The sequence below is a fragment of the Microtus oregoni genome, unplaced genomic scaffold (genome assembly GCF_018167655.1).
Source record: "Microtus oregoni isolate MIOR12 unplaced genomic scaffold, Mior012 000096F_ref0000112, whole genome shotgun sequence".
NCBI lineage: Eukaryota > Metazoa > Chordata > Mammalia > Rodentia > Cricetidae > Microtus > Microtus oregoni.
The window spans coordinates 583,547-602,625 of NW_024544709.1; the positions used below are offsets into that span (position 1 = coordinate 583,547).

General features: G+C 40.7%; 1 protein-coding gene across 18 annotated transcripts in view; it reads right to left on the reverse strand.

Annotated features, from left to right (window-relative positions):
- The window catches only part of Pcm1 (pericentriolar material 1), a 96,913-nt gene extending 84,981 nt beyond the window's left edge, over positions 1-11,932 (reverse strand). For 8 of the 18 annotated variants that reach the window (XM_041644425.1, XM_041644427.1, XM_041644426.1 and 5 more), the window contains exon 1: positions 11,609-11,929. The gene's annotated coding sequence lies outside the window, so the exon portion shown is untranslated. Of the gene's footprint in view, positions 1-11,608 lie in introns of all 18 variants that reach the window. The other 10 variants (XM_041644436.1, XM_041644432.1, XM_041644431.1 and 7 more) reach the window with 5 other exon arrangements.
- Positions 11,933-19,079: the final 7,147 nt, after the last annotated feature.

Here is a 19,079-nt window from a genome sequence, read left to right on the forward strand (position 1 = left end):
AGCATTGTCACACAAGTTTTAGGGACCACACTCAAGTCCTTGCACATTTAATGTAAGCATTTAGTGAGCCACCTCCTCAGCTCAAAAAAACATATTAGTCAACATTATTAAGACATGGAGAGCAATCTTATTAAAATCAGAATGCCACATATCTGTTACTTGGCACTATTCAATATTCTATCAAGCAGAAAAATAAGAAACACAAGGAATAATAGGGAAAAGAAAGAAGGTGGTATTCTTAAACAATATGCACTAAAAAAAATTACAGAACTTCAACATATCACGGTGATGGTTTGAATATACATGGTCCCTTTAGACTCATGTGTTTAAATACTTGGCTTATAGGGAGTGGCATTATTAGGAGGTATGACCTTGTTGGAGGAAGTGTGTCACTGTGGAGATAGGCTTTGAAGCTCAAGCCATGCCCATTGACATTTCATTTCCTGTTGCCTTCAGATCAAGATGTAGAACTCTCAGATCCTTCTACAGCACCATGTCTGATGCAAGCTGCTATGCTCCACACCATGACAATAATGGATTAAACCTCTGAAACTGTAAGTCAGCACCAATTAAATGTTTTTCTTTATAAGAGTTACCGTGGTCATGGTGTCTCTTTCACAGAAATAGAAACCCTAACTAGGACAATCACCAATAACAACATTAAAAGAAGAGGGAAAATGATGCACTTAATGACAAAATATATAATGAAGACTGGCACTTAATTCTATGGAGGAAAAAATACAGTAACCTCTACTCTTTTCTCTGATTCATATATTTTAACATTTACACCATTTTATTTGTTTAGGTTTTTTGAGACGGGGTTTTTCTGCAGCTTTGGACCCTGTCCTGGAATGAGCTCTTGTAAACCAGCCTGGCCCCGAGCTCAAAGAGATCCACCTGCCTCTGCCTCCCGAGTGCTGGGATTAAAAATGTGCGCCACCACTGCTCAGCTTCATTTACATCATTTTGTATTAAAAATATTCTTAACTTTTAAAATAATATCCACAGACAGGTATGTTCAGTTCAGTGAACATAAAAGTTACTTAATATACTCTAGATGCAATGGTATAACTTGAATTAATAAGGAATAGGAGCTCAAAAAAATAGGCAATAGAAGTAGGCCTGCATTTAAAAGCACTAAAAGCAAATTATTTCAAGAGGAAACAATGGGACTGAGAAGATGGCTCAGCGGGTTAAGTACTTAACACACAAATCTAACAATTTGAGTTCAAATCCCCAGAACCCTGGCAAAAGCTGAATGTAGTCGTATCAACATCTATATTCCCATCATGATCCTATGGAAGAGATGGAGACAGGATAATCCCTGGAAATTTATGGTCAGCAGCAGTGACCAATAAGAAAGACTCAACCTCAAACAAGGTGGAAGATGAGAATCAATGCCCAATGGTGTCCTCTGACTTCCCTATTACTCCATGTTCCTGACACAAAGGTGGTTTTTAAATGGAGTATGCTGTGCTTTTTAAGTAAAGTAATAACTTTAATATAAAATAGGAATATTTTTGGCAAGAAGCTGGCCTTGGTAACCCATACCTGTAATCCCAGTACTAAGAAGGATAATTCAATGAAAGACTTCAGAGAAAACCTATCTCAAAACAAAAACAAAACACCAAAAATAAGACTGGTGATATAACTCAGTAGTATAGGGTTTGCTTAGCAAGTGCAAGACCCTGAATTTGTTCCCAATACTGTGAAACTAAAAATGTATTTGAAGAGAAAATGTTTACATTCTAAGTATATATTAAATTTTGAACTAAAACTCACAGCTTGTTCTAAAGATGTATTTATGCATTAATGACCTTAAAGATTAAAACTATATAGTTTGGAGAAAATATCAAATATTTTTTAAAAAACCTCTTCTCAATGGCTAATAAAGTTTTGTCTACTAGACCAGTGAGATGGCTCAGGTCATTCATTCAGTCTCCTTTCCTCACTGTGTCAATCCAGCAGACTCAGTACTGGTGTAGGGCTGTTGTAGCTTTGCTGAACCTGATAGTGAGTGAGTCAGTATCTTTAAGATGTAGCAGAGGTACAGGCAAATATGTATGACTTAGATAGGCATGCAAATAAGATTCAAAGCAATTAAGAGGGGAATAAGAAAATAACAACAGAGGGTATTATTGTGGATGAAAGCATATGTGTGAGATTTGTGTCTTGAATTTCTAGGAGGTTAAAAAGACTAGAGGACAGCCAAATGCGTACTAGTGAGGTTTTGGAAGGCTTCAGGCCTAAACAATTTACCAAAGGAATGGAAGAAGGGCAGGTGAGTTCCACTGTTCCCACAGCTATAAAGTGATCTACTAGGGTGAAAACTACTCTAACAGTGCCCCTAACAGATGGCCAAAGCTGCCTATAGATGAGAACTATCCAAGAAGATTCAAGAGAACAATGGATTGTAGAATACTGGGGCTCTAATACAAGTTGTGGCAGGCTGCCTTGGTTCCTAGCAGTCCCTAGGGATACCAGGTCAATACCACCTATAGATGGATATGGAGCGTGGTATAATAGGATTGAGATGGGCAATATCTCCCCAGAATACGCTGTGCACATTTCTCCTGAGATTAGAATGTTTGCGTGATGGATGTTAAGACCCTACAACTCAAGATAGCACATTCTAGATCAGAATATGAAAAAATCAAATTAGTAATGAGCTCAGCTATGGCTCTTTTTGTGGCCAGGTGTGGCTAATGGAGCAGAAATATGGAGGCTGCAGAACTGTCCCAGAGTGTCAGATCTGGAAAGCCCAACACAGAATAGGCCTGAAATCATCGCACCTTGCTACTCTCAACTTCCCTTTGCTCCAGGGGTGGGGAGGTGGAACAATTTACTGAGAATGGTTGCAGAGCATAGACCCAAGGGGTTCCTATCCACACAGCTGTATCCAACAATGCCCTTTTAAGGAACAATTGATACAAACAGCATCTTTTTGAGTTGCATTGAACCTTACTGACTGTATCTCCTTAGATACTGTATCTCTGATACAGGTGCTGAATCCCAAGACCAACTAGCACAAGCCTAGAACAGACAATGGTGGTCCTGCAGAGATCTTATCTAGGTGCTATTAAAAGGTCTTAATTAAATAATGCTAACCTGAGTACCTTTCAGATTTAGAAAAGCATCTGAAAATTCAAAAACCCAACTACAGGCACAAGGATGGGAAAATATACACATAAGGTACAGAGGCCAGACACTCTTGGGAGTTTTATGGTTGGATAAGGCATAAATGATAGTGCTTACAATGGTGGAGAAAAGTCCTACAACAGCCTGTGCCGATGTAAGCAAAAACATCAGTTAAGGAGCTACTACCAGAAGCCACAAGACTACTAATAATACCAATACCATGGGCAAGTTACCTCTCTATGAGGTACAATACGATCTATTGCCACTGATACTAGTTGTGAGACATAACTGGGTGTTAAGACCCTACAACTTAAGACAGCACATTCTGGATCAGAATATGGAGAAATCAAGTTAGGAGTGAGCTCCCTCCTTGCTGATCAGCATTCTTAGTGCCAAAAACCATTATGAAGGCTGGGGCTGGGAATTGTTGTCTACATCCTATTTAGATATGGTCACAAGAGTATTTAACACCATATGCACGCCAACAAAGATGTATCCATTGGTATAAGTGCCAAGACTTTGGTGAAGTATAAACACTTGTTTTTTAGTAAGATTTAAGACTTAACTCCAGAAAAGGGGAGTAAACTTTAAATTTGATACTGTAAAACCAACATGTGTAGCTAAGGAAGTCATAGACCCCAATAGGAAAGGTATGGCAAGCTATGTATATGATACAACTTTCAAAATTCTTCCCGTCAAAATTCTTTTCAACATTTATGTTTATGCCCATAAACGTTACAGTTACATTTATGCCCATAAACTATTGCTGCTGTCAACCTTGCTTGGCAGGGGAAGTTTATTTTTGCTTTGAACAGCAGCTACAGAAGAGATTCATAAGCAGTCTAAGTACTGAGAACAAGTCACTGTTGCTGTAACAAAGAGGTCCAGCATTCACCTCTAAGTAGGAGAAAATAATCATACATCTGTGTGACTCTCCCCCTACCCACCCACACACTGCGCATCATACAGCTGTTGTCATCTTGAAATCAGAGCATGAAACCCACGCAACACTGGGACCACTGACAGTCCCTCAGGGAAAGAAAGGCTCCTGAGGCACACATGGCTACTCCACTCTCCTAAGAATATACAACACTTAACAATAGTTGGGAGAAAAGAGACTGTTCTTCATTGGTGTACCTACAAGCAACCCTAAATTAAATTTGCTAGTTCATCAAGATGAACTAGAATGGAATAATTTCTCTGATCTGTCCCTGCTCTATTACTAGGGTGAATTAGGTTCCCTAGAAAAAGTCATCAACAATATTTAATAACCTTAAATTTTAAATTTGTTTAAAGGACACACTAATATAGAAGTAAATTAGCATAAAGCTAGAGCTGGTTATGGTGACTCCTGCCTGTACTCTTCACACTTGTGAGATGGAGGAAGGAGGCTATAGCAAGCTCAATGCCAGCCTGAGCTATAGGAGAGATCCTGCCACAACCAAAAAAAAAAAAAATACAGAAAGCTGTAGCTGGGGAGATGGCTCAGTGGTTAAGAGCATATACTGCTCCTGCACAGGATCTGAGTTCCATTTTCAGCACCCATATCAAGTGGCTCACAACCACCTGTAACTCCAACTATAGGCAATTTGCCACCCTCTTCTGGCCTTCATGGGTACCTGCACTCACATGCACCTAAACGACTATGTGCGCGCGCGCACACACACACAGAGACAGAGACAGAAAAACAGACATGCAGGCAGGCATAACTGAAAATAAAACTATAAAAACAAAGAAGTGTAAAGCTAAATAAATACATGTGAATCAATTCTCAAATTAACATTCAGTAAATTTCTTAAAGGAACTAGTATCTCTCCTATGAAATAGGAGGGCTGGGGAGTCAGTTCAGTTGGTAAAGCACTTGATAAAAAATAAGTATCTGAGTTCAAATTCCCAACACTCACATCAACAGCTGACCATAATGGTATGTATGTACCTATAATCTTGACCCTGAGGGGAGGAGCACAAATAGAAGATTCTCTGGGTCTTGCACTACCAAGACAAAATTAAACAAAAACAATATATCCACAGAAGATCTTTTCTATTGTCCTTTCAATTAAAGACTTAAAAAAATAAAAATTCAATAAATGGAGTTGATGAGGTGGCTCTGAGCAGTTACAGGTACTTGCCACCAAGTCTAACATTTGAGTTTGATTCCTGAACACTATAATGCAGCAAAGAACTGACTCTACAAGGTGTCCTCTGACTTCCATCTATGTGCCCAAATGCACACACAATAAATAAATGTATTTAAAAGTTTTAAAAACTGAGCAAATTTCTAAAACTCAGGATATCTTTTTCAAATTGGAAAAACAAAAACATAACTCCAAAGATTTAGTGGAAGATAAGACAAATACTGAAATTTACAACAAAATGTAGCGTTCAATTTGAATTGTCAAGAAGTTTCAACAATGTGAGGCAAATGCAGGAAAATCACTGGAAATTTGAGGCAAGCCAGGGGTACACAGAGAGACCTTATGTAAAAAAGGGGAAAGGCACTTAACCTCACAATGTAGCTTACTAACTGAACTTGTTAATGTATTAAGTCTTTTACCATATAGCTAATTATGGTGTACATTTCTTCTTTTTATTGCAGCAATTTAAAAAAGTTTATCTTAATGTTGTCTGAGTTAGGGTTTCTATTGCTGTGAAAAGACACCATGACCACAGCTGTTGTGAGATTTGTACACTGTGTGAAGGGGTATTGTTGTGACTGGTGTAATAAAAAGCTAAACAGCTAGAAAGGTTAGGCAGGATTTCTGGGGACAGAGAAGACTCTGGGAAGAAGGTTGGAATCGCCAGTCACATAGAGAGGAAACAGGAGGTGCAAAATGTGATAGAATGTAGATTAATATAAATGGGTTAATTTAAGCTATATGAGCTAGTTAAGAACAAGCCTACACTATAGGCCAAGCTTTTATAATTAATAATAAATCTCCCTGTCATAATTTGTAAGCTTGACAGTCCAAAGAAAAATCTATTACACACAAACTCTTATAAAGGAAAACATTTAATTGGAGTGCTTACAGTTTCAGAGTTTTAGTCCTATATCATCATGGCAGGACAAGGCAGCATGCAGGTAGACATGGTACTAGTGAAGGAGCTTAAGAGTTCTACATCTTGATCCACAGGCAACAGGAAGTAAACTGTGACATGGCCATAGCTTGAGCATAGAAGACCTCAAAGCCTACCCCCACATACTTCCTCCAACAAGGCCACATCTAATCCAAGAAAGCCATACTCCCTATAGTGCTAATCCCTTTGGGGACATTCTTTTTCAAACCAGCATATAGGTGTTTTGCCTGCATATATGTCTATATATGCCATGTGTATCTCTGATACCCTCATCCATGGTTACCAGCTCCTATCAGACCCTTCCAACAGATTACAAACCAACTACCTACCTACACATCTTCCCATCGGTTCCAAAACATTCCTCTTCTGTGTCAATAAAATCTAAAATCAGTCTTAAAGCACCAATTACTATCAAATCCCTTCTAAATAATGATGTTCCTTTTCCACTCTTCTGGCTAACTCAGAAAAAATAACTATTTGCCGACTATTTTTATTAACTAATACTCAGCTTTTCCTCTTCTAAAAGGTATACGTTAAAAACACTACTCTCTACCTTGTTCATCATGTACTATCCCACCATCGATAACAGTGACTCCTAGTTTTGTTCACAATTCCCTGCAGTGGTGATCTGAATACAATTGATCCCATAACCTCACAGGGAGTGGCACTATTAGGAGGTGCGGCTTTGTTGGAGTGGGTATGGCCTTGTTGGAGGAAGTGTGTTACTGCAAGATTGGGTTTTGAGGTTCCTATGCTCAAGATACTGTGAGTGTCTCAGTCGACTTCCTGTTACCTGCAAGATGTAGGACTCTCAGCTTCAGCACCATATCTACCTGCAGGCCATCACGCTTCCCATCATGATGATAATGAACCTCTGAAACTGTAAGCCACCACCTCAATTAAATGCTTGCTGTGGTCATGGTGTCTCTTCACAGCAATAAAAACCTTAAGACACCTGCTTTTATGAACTGTGGGTATATATAATTTCTCTAAATGTTAGTCTCGATTCTAAAGCCCATTTTATCTTCCTCATTCCAATACCTTTTTCACTCTGGTAATTTGTTCAAGATAAGGAACTTAAATTTCCCCTCTGATCCTACTTCTTGCATTCTACTATGTCACGGCATAATTCTGCTGAACCTATTCTTGATTCTGAATACTTCAGTCCCCTGTCTATTTTCTTCTTACCTCTTTAATCTTTTGCACTCTTACTCACAAACCATGGAATTATTATAAAAATGCCTTCCTAGCATTTCCTACCTATTTGCTCCTTCTGCTAACTCTAGGAAAGCAATTACCTGCTTTGTTTCTACACACACCCTGTCAAAGTGGTATTGAGTTTGGTTTGACTTTGACTTTGTTAAGGCATATATACGATATGATATTGATACACCATCATGGGGTAATGCATCTTGTCTATTTTACTCACTGCCTTATCCCCAAACATTTGTCATTACACAATACATTAGAAGCACTCAAATTTATAAAATCAATGTATTATTATTATGCATTGCCTGTCAACTTCAAATCAAATTCCCTAATATGACTATTCCTTTCTGGTTTTTCCACCACAGCTGATATCTGCTTCTTACCATTCGAATAAATTTCACTGAGAAATTCCCAAGTGAATTCAGTCAATTACCCTGTATTTTCATTCCTCATATCCATCTTCCCTAATTTTTTTTTCTTTTAGTAAAAGTATTTTATAATAATTATCATTCTTTTTATCTCACAAAATGTCAACTACAATGCAGTCATTTAGCAGTAAACTCTCACATTTGACTTTTCCTAACTTTCTATTCTATTTTGTTATGATCTTCCAGCATAAAAACAAAACACTGAGAACTGTCAACTGAGACATAAATCAACTACCAGTCTGTAGTTCTGCATATCAGTCTCATTTCTGTTCCTCATAAGGGAGTTTGAATATTTGTTTGCTTTCACAGAAAGCAAGAACAAATTAAACAATTTTTAAAATAGGCTATTTTAGCAGGTCATGGTGGTTCACATCTATAATCCTAACCCTTGGGAGGTGGAAGCAAGTAAATCAACAGTTCAAGGACATCCTCAACGACACCAGCCAAGGGAACAGAGATGCTGTTTCAAGCACAAAAAGAGAACAGGGGCTAGAGAGATAGCTCAGAGGTTAAGGGTACTTGTTGCTCATTAGAGGGCCCATGTTTGAGTCTCAGTGTCCACACTGTCCTCACAATCATCTGTAACTTAAGTCCCAGGGAATCTGACACCCTCTCTGACTTCTGCTGGCACCAGGCACACAAATAGTGCAAAGACATACATTAAGACAAAACACTCACACATAAAATTGTAAAATAAATAAATCTTTTAAAAAGTTTCTTTAATTTTTTACATATGTTTGTGGGGGTTTGGGTTTTTGGTTTTTTGAGAAAGGGTGTTGTGGGAGCTACGGGCTGTGTCCTGCCACCCAGCTCCCGCCACTGGCTAGCTTTACCCGAAATAACAACACACAAATTGTATTCTTTTAAACACTGCTTGGCCCATTATATCTAGCCTCTTCTCAGCTAACTCTCGCACCTGGACTAGCCCATTTCTAATAATGTGTGTAGCACCCCAAGGTCCGCTTACCAGGAAGATTCTAGCCTACGTCCATCCTGGGTCAGAGCTTCATCGTGTCTGCCAGAGAGAGGAGAGGAAATGGCGTCTGTCTGAGGCATCTTACCTCACTTCCTCTTCCTCCCAGCATTCTGTTCTGTTTACTCCACCCACCTATGTTCTAACCTATCAGGGCCAAACAGTTTCTTTTTTAATTAACCAATGACCTTCCTCCATCAAAAGGGTCTGACTGTATAGGGTAGAATAGACTTGAACTTCTGACCCTCCTGTCTCACCTACCCAATTCCTGGGATTAGAGGTGTATAGCACTTGCCCGGTTTTTATTAAAAATACATGGGAGAAACAAACTCAGATTCTTTCTGCAGATATATACATATATTTTTTTAAAAAGACCAATTACTTCTAAAACACTTTAGTCAAAATTCCTTCTAGTTTTCATCCTTTAGTGATTATATTTCCTTTCTAAACAGCATTCCACATTTCCCAGGCTGGCCTCAAATTTGGCTATGTAGCTTTCAGTATGGCCTTGAACCTTCAGTCTCTGCTTCCCTAATGCCAGGATTACAAGCATTCACCACCATTCCTGTTTATTTGGTGTTGGAGAACAAACCTAGGGCAATAATAGTGTATGCTAGGCAAGTACTCTATCAATTAAGCTAATTCCCAGTCCTAGCTATTTATCCTCTACACAGACCTTTTTTGAGACAGAGCTTCTCTGTAGCTTTGGAACTCTAGTAGACCAGGCTGGCCTTGAACTCACAGAAATCCACCTGCCTCTACCTCCTGAGTGATGGGATTAAAGGCATGCGCCACCACCACTTGGCTCAATTTCTTTTAACTGAATTTATATTCCCCCAGCACTAACTTACGGAGCAAGACACTGTGCCCAGAACTAATGTTCAAAGTAATTTTAGATAACTAAACCAATGTCTGTCAATCGTGGGCATAAAAAGCAGAAGAGACTGTGAAAAAAAAGATAAAGCCAACCAAGAAATTCAAAAGGCCATAACTTGAGAAGAAATGGACTTGAGAAGGGGGTCTACCCAAATACTTGTCATACTACAAATACAAACTCAAATGATCTTGAAAAAATTCTGTCAAAACAAAGGAATCTCAGAAAGTACTGTATAATATTTTTTTATCTTAGCTACTAGGAATTGCACGACTATTTTCTAACGAAGGAAGAATACTCCACAACGGCATGTCAAAGGGAAGAGGGAGAACAGAGACCTTCAATCCTGCACCAGTTTCTAGACTGCAAGCCCCAGCATTAAGTGTTCCCAACTTTAATACAAAGGAAACATACCAACGTGTCAAGTAAACTGTTTAGAAACAAATATTTCAGAAATACCTTTCTGTTCCACAGTTCCAAGCACTTAGGGTTAGGAACTGCTTATTAGAAAAAAAGAATCACCAGTAAATTCTTACACTTTTAAGTACAGAAAACAAACACTAATATTTCAGATAACCAAGTGTAATCTTTAAACACTCTTTAAACTCAAATTTACCTTCTCATAGACATTTAGGTACCCCAACTCTCTTAAGATCCTTCCACACAAGGTGTAACATCCACTTTGGAATATAATGAAAAAAAGCCTCATTACCATTTAAAAACCCACGAAGAAGTTTACTCTCCTAAGTCGTTAACTCCCCGTTACTCAAACCATTCAAGAACTTGTTACTCTATAATCTTTTTAGAAAGTCTCATAAGAATAATTTTTTCATGACATTTACGAGGTGTACCTTCAACTTCAAAATCAGAATTGGCGTTGGCAGCCAGTGGCCCAGACCAGGAAGGTGATGGAGAAAGGCAGAAGCAGGTGCACCCCGCGGCTCTAGTAACCAGAGAACACAGAAGCAGAAGGCGGGGTCTGGAAAGCGGTTATGGGGCGGGGGTGGTAGGGGCACCCAGAAAGCCCGCTTCTTCTAGCGCCAAAACACGATCTGTTACCTAGTTCACACAACACTTAGCTAATAACAGCCATGGAGGAGGAGCTGCTTTGTTTCGATTGTTTTTTTGGGGGGTGGGGGGGTGGGGGGGGGACGACGACAAGGCGAGCTGCGCAGGAGCGGGCCGCAGATGGAAAAAAAGTTCGTTCAGGCACGCGCCCAATACCTAATACCTAGTCCCGAACTGCAGTTTCTGCAGAGCAAGAAACGCTATCTGGATCCCTCCGGGCCTCTCGGTGCCCCCGATTCTAGATTCGAAGCCATCGGATCTGCAGGAAGGGCTGGCGAAGGGGCGGTGGGAGGGGCGCGGAGAAAGGTTATTAAATTAACCTTCTCTGCGAGAGGAGCCACTAGCTGGAGGCAGGAACGCCTACCCGGGCCTTTCTGCTCCAAGAACACAAGCGACAGCAGAAAGTGCGTGGTGGACCCGGGTAGCAAACGCTCTCCACCCAGGATTCGGGCCGCGGGGGGGCGGGGGGCTCACACGAGGAAATCTGGCGGGTGGGGTGGGAGGGGGGAGGGAGGGCGGCCACTAGGCCGCAGGCTGCCAAGGCCTGCTTCTCTGAGAACGCATCACCCCAACTGCAGCCCGGCTTCCCCTCCACCCTGGAGCACCCGGGCACCGCGTGAGGGGGGTGCCCGGGTCAGGCCGAGGCGACAAGACTGTGCAGGCGCCAGCGCGTCCCCAAGGCGCTCACCAGACATGGTGTCAAGTCAGGGGCTGAGAGGCGCCGATGTCAGCCGAGGGGGGCGACGATCGCGCAGCCAGGGGACCCCAGAGCCGAAACGGGCAGGCGTGGCCCCAGAAGCTCGGGCCCGCGGTTGCCAAGGGCCGCAGACGCGCAGGCATTACCTGTAAATGAAGGCGCCCCTCCTGCCGAGGGCGGAGTGGCAGTCGGCCCCCACAGGAGCCGCCGCCGAGCAGCGGTTCTTCCTCGAAGACCGCGGCCGGGAGGCCCACAAGTTCCCTGACTGCCCAGAGCCCAATGGCCGCCTTCTCTACATTAGCTACTAGGCGCCAACCGCCGCAGCCACCGCCATCTTAGGACCTCATTGTGGTGGGAGAAGAGGGGCGGGGGAACTGCAGAGGGGGGCAACGCTCGGCGAGACGTGCGCCGTCTCCTCGGCAACGGCCGCGCGGGGGCGAGAACTCGCCCGGGCTGGAGCCGCACTGCGAACCCGGGGCGCGCAGGACTGGGGTCACGTGACGCCCAGGAGCCTGTGGTGTCACTTTGGGCCTCTAGTCGGGAACGGATTGAACCCAAAAGAACGACTTGAAACTACATATCCCGGAATGCCAATTCATCCGGGTACCCGAATGTACAGAACTACAAATCCCAGCATGTCGTGCGCCTTCTTGGCTCGAGGCCTGTGCCCGACTATATTGATATTGAGTGCTTTAGTTCTTGGAGGAGCTGGGAGACTGCTTTCTGATTTTCCGTGGAGGCTTCAGCTCCAGATGGAGACTGAAGGACTAGGAAAGTCCTGGATTCCTCTCCACAATACTGCCTCGAAGGACACTGTCGGGCCTTTGCAATCTAACCACTAAATTTTAACAAAGAAATTAAACCCACAGGTATTCAAGTTTGCTGCGCTCTTGTCATATCTGATTAGTCGGTGGAAGAATCATAAATATTTGCAAAGGTCATCGCCTCTTGGAACGCTGTCCCTCTTCCTTGCTGATAGAAACAGATGGTTTTTTAAAGCAGAGTTTAATCTCGTGGCGTTTTCTCTGAACCCGTAGTCTTCGAATTCCTCTTTAATTTATATTCTTGACAGTTGTATTAAAGTTAGTAAATGAACAGATAATGGTTTTAAAACAGCACAAAAATTCAGTAAGCTTGCAAGGTTTTCAATATGCCAGGCTGCAAAGTTAGAATACCTGTCCGTTTTAGTTCCGTACAATGACGTGAACAGTTTGTAATTGTGGGATGAGGTTTTTAAATTTACGGTAGGTAAGTAGGAAAGAATAGGCTTCTGGGTTTCCACAATAAATTGTTTCCCTCAATTACCAACAAATTGTTTACAAAACAAAGAATAGCACAGCTGTCTCAGAGCACGGTTCATAACAATAAAACTCTTCCAGCCCACTACAATGTACTACAATTTACTCCTGTGTCCAGGTTCACTGTCAGTGGAACGATCCTTGTGCATTCATTTTATTTCCTTTTTGAGGCAATGTCTCGTGTATCCCAGGCTGGCCTCAACTCTCCGACTGCAGATCCTTCTGCCTCTGGAATGCGGGGTGTGCATTGCTGGAAATCAAACCCAAAGTTTCAAGCATGCTGGGCAAACTTTCTATCAACTGAGCTACCTGTCCTGTCTGTCTGGGAGTGGATATGGAACTCAGGGCTTTTCAACATGCTTGGCAAAGCACTTGAAAACTGGCCTATATCTTTAGACCTCCTTTTGTTGCCTACACTGAACTTGAACTTGGTTGAACTTGGACACTGTGGGCTTTTTTTTTTTTTTGAGAGTGTGTCTTGGAGGACCTAGGGGAAGGAGTGGGGATGTATGTGAATGTGAGCAAAATAAATTGCATGATACTTGCAAAAATATTAATAAAAATACTGTATATTTTCAAAGCCTTTCCTCAAACTAAAATACCAGCATCATCAGTTTTTGTAGGGAAAGAGGAAAAGAAGGTGAGAAGTTGTAAAATTATTCCAACTTCCAAAAATTTGGCTTGTATACATAGAGTCATACCTTAATTTGGAAATGAATCGGTTTGGTATTAGTAATATCTGATTGTGCCAAATAAATGATATAGGCAGAAGTGCTTTAGTAATTGGGGTTAAGTTTATATTATCTCAAAAATAAGAGTTTCTCTAGGATTTCTGTGTAGGATGAAATAAGATGAAGCCATCCATAAAAATGTGGGTGGGGGAACTAAGGTTGGGGAGAGGGAGGACTTGAAAAATGAATTTCCATTTTCTGAATTCAGGAGGAAAATTGAACATGTTTGTTGAAATATTGAGAAGTATAAATGGCTGGTGTGGAAGGAAATGGATTATGCTATGAATTCACAGTACGTTCAGAAAAAACAATGGCCAACACAGAAACCAGACTGGCAGAAGTACAGATTCATGTCAGGTGAGGCATGGGGGAGGCTGGAGAAGCTGTTACTGGGTCCAAAGTGTAGAAAGCCTTCCCTACTGATCTGAAGAAGTTGGACTTCGTTCCACAGGCCATGTGAAACCATTTGAGACTTTGGAAGAGGTTCTGTTTGGTTGCTTTGCAGTTCTGGAGAGAGAACCTAGGGCTTTGCACGTCATGGGCAAGTGATGTTCTACTGCTACATTGCCAGCTCTTGTTTCTCTCTCTCTCTCTCTCTCTCTCTCTCTCTCTCTCTCTCTCTCTCTCTCTCTCTGGTTTTTCGAGACAGGGTTTCTCCGTAGCTTTTGGTTCCTGTCCTGGAACTAGCTCTGTAGACCAGGCTGGTCTCGAACTCACAGAGATCCGCCTGCCTCTGCCTCCCGAGTGCTGGGATTAAAGGCGTGCGCCACCATCGCCCAACCTTTGTTTATCTCTTTCTCTTCTACTCCTTACTTTTTCTTTTGGCAGGCTGCCCTGACTTATGATTGTCCTGTTCCCACACTTTTTCAGTGGCATTGTCTCTCATATTGAGCATGAAATCGTTGAGACTTTAACTTAGGGCCACGTTTAGTATAAACTAGGAAGAGAAGCAAAGGGAGCAGAGACAAGGGAGGGTGGCTTCTGGTTTGGTATTAAGGACTAACTGAATGAATTCAATTACAATTACAATTCAGTACTGGGGTTTCCATTAGCAAACTTAGAGTCACGATGAAAAAATCCTGCTTGTTTCTGTTTCTTGATACCTAGTGGGACACTGGTCCAGTGGTGCTTACAATATAACATGTTGTGTTTCTATTGTTTATATTTTAAAATACATTTTACTTGTTTGCTAACAACAGATTATGTCTGTAACTGAAACTTTGCTCTTTGTACTTCTCTACAAAGTCTCAGTTCCTTGCATATTTTATTTGTTTTGGTGTTCCTCAATTTACTTTTATTTTGTTATTTAAAAAAAAAATAATATTCTGCAATAGCTAGTTTAACCTGCAGGTGGTGATATTACATAAAAGAAAAATCTTCAGTGTCCATAAGCCCATTATAACCGACTTTCATTGTTTTATTATGTAATTATTTTTGGTATAATGCAAAGAATGTGTAAGATATATTTGCTAAGCTAAAATAATAAAATCCTGCAAGGATTCATTAAATAACCTAAAATAATCGATTTACCATTGTAAGAACTCCCCATTCTTTCCTACAACATCCCTCCTCTTTACAACCATAGACACTATCCTGAACTGGTTTTATCATTATTTCACTTTCCACATATAATTGTGTATATTCATGAATAAATATTGCTTCATTTTTCAGTTTTTAAATTTGATATAAATGGTATCACACTGAATATAGTCTTATTCGACTGACTTTGTTCATTCAACATTATCTCACTGAAATGTATCTGTGTTGCTCTGTGTAAATACAAAGCCTAAGTAGAATATGAAAGTGATTTTGAAATACACTTAAAAGTACAACTCAATTTAAACTAGCTTAGTGAATAACTTGATGAAAGAAGATATTGGTCATGCCACGCAAAATTCTGATGACCTCTGGCCTAGTTCCTGTGCTTCTGTTCAGTTTATAGACTGTTACTTCTCTGACTTAATCTGGTTCCTAGTTTCTTCATTACGGCACTGTTGACATGTTGGACTTAATGATTCTTGAGGTTGACTTTTGATTTTGCGTGTATGTGTGTGTTTATTCGTTTGGGATGTGTGTATGCATGCAGGTCAGAGGGCAATTTTGGGGAGCTCTGTCCTTCTGCCACGTGGTTTCTAAGGTGGCACTTAGATTGTCAGGCTTAAAGACGGGGCTTTTACAGACTGAGCGATCTAGCTGGCTGATGGGTTGTGGGGTGTGTGTGTGTGTGTGTGTGTGTGTGTGTTGTTTTGTTTTAGGGATGGAAGTGACTATTCTGTATACTGCAGAATATTTAGCAGCACTACTTGGCCTCCACTCACAAGGTGCATAGAACAACTACCTTCCCAGTGATGGAAACCAAAACATTGCTGATTTTAATTACCACGTGTCTCCTAGAGTAGAAAAAGATGAAGAAAATCACACCTTGCTGAAAAACACAGGTCTAGTCTAATTAAGATTTTCTTATGTATCTCTTATGGTTAAAAAAACACCTCTGTTAACATATATAATTAAATCATTTATATAATTATATCAGCTAATTAGATCTGATCCACATGTATAGTTCATGTTTCAAGACTTCTGATACCCTTCTCTGTTTCCCTTCTATCAGGTTACTCTGGCATCTCTCATTACTGCCCAGTTTCGATTCTTCATCACCAAATTCACAAATATCTAACTGCTGTTCTCAAAATGGAATATTAATGTGCATATTATACCAGTTTGGGTTACTGACTTATTCATACCCAATTTGTGTCCATTTCTCTCAAAAACCACTCCTTTGAGAAATATAATTCTTGTGATTCTAATTCCAGCCATGTTAGCATTTTATCCACCTTCCCTATCTTTACTTCTACAGAGTTATAACTACCATACATTTATTATATTTTCTTTGTATGTCTTTTTTGGGGTGAGGAGTTATATGCCTTCACTCATCCTGTTTATCCATTGCAACCCTGGTCAGGTCTGCACTATGTGCAATGCGCACTTCTTAGGATTAGATTAAAGGGACCCAAGCGACAGTAAACAAAAGACTACACATCCCTACAGCATGAAAATATGTTACAAATAAATGTAAAGCCGGGCAGTGGTGGCACATGTCTTTAATCCCAGCACTCGTGGGGCAGAGGCAGGCAGATCTCTGTGAGTTCAAGGCGAACCTGGTCTATAAGAGCGAGTTCCAGGACAGGGTCCAAAACTACAGAGAAACCTTGCCTCAAAAATAAATAAATAAATAGTAGATTTTAAAAACGAAATTTAATTAAAATTAAAAATTTAAATAAAAATTAATTTAATTAAATCAGGTGATGATGAAAAGTATTAAGGTTAAGGAAGTGACCCCTCTGATGTCACTGTTAAAACCATGTTGTTAAAAGCAAACCTACATAAAATAAGGACTCAAGTTTGGGATAGTTGTAAGAGAGAAGTTTGATTTTTAAAATATTTAGTCTAGAAAAGTATCTTTTTCTAAATAAATAACTAAGATCTTTAGGTTTGTCAAGTGCTTTCAAATAAGTGCCAGCTTTTGGATGAATATACAACAAGATTTGTTGCAGAATATTTGTTTACACTGTGAAGATGTAGCTTTGCCAAGACGCTTTCTGACTGGCTTAATAAAGAGATGAATGGCCAATAGCTAAGCAGGAAGAGGAGAGGTGGGACTTCCAGAGACAGCGAGGACTCTGAGAAGAAGAAAGGCAGAGCCATTAGTTAGATATAGAGGTGCAAGATGGAAGAGAGGTAACGCACATGGCAGAACATAGATTTAAAAAATAAGGGTTAATTTAAGTTTAAGAGCTAGTTGAGACAAGCCTAAGCTAAAGGTCAAACTACCATAATTAATAATAAGTCTCCAGGACATTATTTGCAGACTGGCCATCCCAACTAGAAAGTATTACTTACTACAGTGGTTGGCTCTACTCCGAGCCATATGAGAGACACTCCATTATTTAGGAATAGTTGTGGATCCTATTGTTTTCCTGTTCCACCTTTGAAAGTCTCATACAGTGCATCTCTCTTGCCATGATGAAGACTCTAAACTTGGAGAAATGACAACACACACATACTTTCAGATTAACCAGATAAATACTAGAATGTCCTTTCTTTGCCAGAAGAGAACAAAATATTCCTAAGGATAACAGCCAAGAATGTTGGGTGATAGAATGAACTACCAAAGATGCTACACTTGGTCTAAGGAAGCGACAAGCAGAACTCTAACCATGAGGGAGCCAGAATAGTGTAAGGCAGCAGCCGACAAGCTTCCTAGAAAGGCCAGGCATTAAATATTTCTGGCATTGTGAGCCATACCATACATGCTCTGGCTGGTGATGTTGTTCAGTCGGTTGAATGCTTGCCTAGCCTGATAAAACCTGAAGTTTGATCTCTAGCACTACAAAAACTATGTAGCATGTGCTCAGAAACGAAAATCCCTTAGAGGCAGAGAGAAAAAAATCAAGTTTCTAGATCATCCTAAGCTACATGGTGTAGTTAGAGGCCAGCCTAGCTTACAAGAGACCCTATCTCAAAAAAATAAAAATCTCAGTGTTCAAAGGCAATAACTACCCTCTGCAGTAAACACTTCTCATCTGACAGAATCTTCTGGGGAGGACGGTTGGGTTCTAGGGAGTATGATTGGTGGATGGTGTATGGGAGGGGTAGGGAGGTTCAGGGGAGAGAGACTGTTATTGGGAAATTATGGAGGATTAGGAAGTTTCCTCGTTTATGATCCACGTTAAACCTTGGCTGCCACTGACTCTGTCTGCACTCTCTTTATTCTTCTTTGCCTTCAGCACAGTCCAAAAAACTGCTCGTGAGAGCTGATACCACACCTTTTGGGCTATTAGCTTAAAAACTTGTGAGGGTCAACTGCTTTCCTGCATTTCTTGGCCTGAAGTTTTTGTTACTGAATGCAAAAGTACAGAAGAGGTTTGGTTTTTATTTTTTTAAGCCTAAGGAAAAATAAGGTTTTATTTTTATACATGATTACTGATGAAATTTGGACAGCCATTTTTATTCGTATTATTTATATGTTATGTGCCTCGAATGTATACATTACAGCAATAACAAAAGAGGACTTGATATTTGATTCAGTACCGAGGACAGTCATGGGAGACGAGATGGTATGTTTGCCAGGCATCGTTTCCATACCAAGCAATCTTCAATTTAGCCAGGTACATTCTTCTTCCTCTTTTCCTCGAAAGTTCTGAATGCATCAAAGGAGACACATATCGAGGAGGCATTCTTGCATACAGCTATTCCCCCACTAGTCAAGATCATCAAAAGATCAGGGGCCGGGCGATGGTGGCGCACGCCTTTAATCCCAGCACTCGGGAGGCAGAGGCAGGTGGATCTCTGAGTTCGAGACCAGCCTGGTCTACAGAGCTAGTTCCAGAACAGGCTCCAAAGCCACAGAGAAACCCTGTCTCGAAAAAAACCAAAAAAATAAAAATAAAAAAAAATTAAAAAAAAAAAGATCAGGGGGATAACTCTGATATCAGGGTTTACACTCCCATACAGGTCACCAGACTAATTGGATGGACTTTTCCTCTTGGAGATATGAAGTTTATGTGGACAACTACAGAGGCTAGATTTCC